The sequence below is a fragment of the Alosa alosa genome, chromosome 14, assembly GCF_017589495.1.
Source record: "Alosa alosa isolate M-15738 ecotype Scorff River chromosome 14, AALO_Geno_1.1, whole genome shotgun sequence".
Lineage (NCBI taxonomy): Eukaryota > Metazoa > Chordata > Actinopteri > Clupeiformes > Clupeidae > Alosa > Alosa alosa.
In genome coordinates, this window is record NC_063202.1 from 32,062,456 (window position 1) to 32,063,662 (window position 1,207).

A 1,207-nucleotide genomic window follows, 5' to 3' on the forward strand; every position below is an offset into this window, starting at 1 on the left:
GTATAGCAGCCGTTGGCATGACTTTGGGCCAACGTCATTTTTGACAGTCATTAACTCGGTTGGCTTATGACCAATTGCCAACGTTGGCTTATAACCAATTGCCAACTTTAGCCATGTTTTTTCCTTTTATAGTTATAAGCATGATATTTGAGCTTCTAGGATCTTACAGAAGTCCATTCATAGCTTAAATGTCATAAGGAATTAAAACAGACAGCAGTTATAACCTACAGGTAACAATATAATGTATTATAAACAATACAAACAAACAAACAAATAAATAAATAACTTAAAAGTCGTCATCATCCATGCTGCTGCTGCTGCTGCTGTCCCTGGACACTGTATCATCACCTGAAGTAAAGAAGATGTTCATTAGACCTACAGATCGTCAGACATTTGGCTGCAGGTAATGTTTGTTTATGCCTCCTAATAAAGTTGAAGGGAGTCAATTGGCCTAATTTTCAATTGTTGGATATGTTTGCAACACCATGTTTGTAAAGAATACTGAATGATAAGGCTGCCATGATGCAGAGCTAGGGAAGTTGAGGACAGAAAACAATCATATTTGATTAGAATTTCTGTGATAAAAGTAAAAAGCTGTAGTTTTAGCTCCTAATGCAGAGCTATTAGACAGTCAGCGTGTGCATGCGTCCTGATCAGACCTGTATGATTCACTCATTTGGATAGCCTATTCAATTGAAAAATAATAATAACAATAGTCTATAGGCACAAACAAACAACTAAGTAATAATTGTTTTTGTATAATGTATTATTGCAGTGTCAAATTGTTTAGTTTTTTATTCAAATAACCAGTGCAGGAGTAATGCATTATCACAAGTAATGTACTGCAACACCTGCATGTCATGACTCATTGTGTCTTCATTTCTTAAAAGCTGAAGGATCATGAAGCTTTGGCTGTGCATACCTCCCTGCTGTCTCCCAGTTCTCCTCTTTCTCCCTCCACTCCTGTCACCACTGTACTTTAGCCAGTTTTTTATGACTGCCTCACACTCACTGGCGGTTATTTTCTGAACCGCTGATGCACCTGAACAGGTAAAAGGTTTTTTTTAACTCTTGGCAATGCAGTACAGCAGTACAAAACTCATTAGATGCACACTCACAAGATGCTTATGTCAGCAATAGAGTGATTTGGTTACACACCTCGTATTACAGCAGTGATCTTAAAGGCTGAAAAAGCCTTCTTTCTCCC

At 37.7% G+C, this 1,207-nt stretch overlaps 1 long non-coding RNA gene across 1 annotated transcript; it reads right to left on the minus strand.

Annotated features, from left to right (window-relative positions):
- Positions 1–1,207, minus strand: LOC125307104. Its single transcript, XR_007195652.1, has 3 exons — positions 1,159–1,207; positions 923–1,042; positions 1–348 (listed from the first exon to the last, which is right to left on the minus strand). It is a non-coding gene; the product is annotated as an uncharacterized LOC125307104 (long non-coding RNA).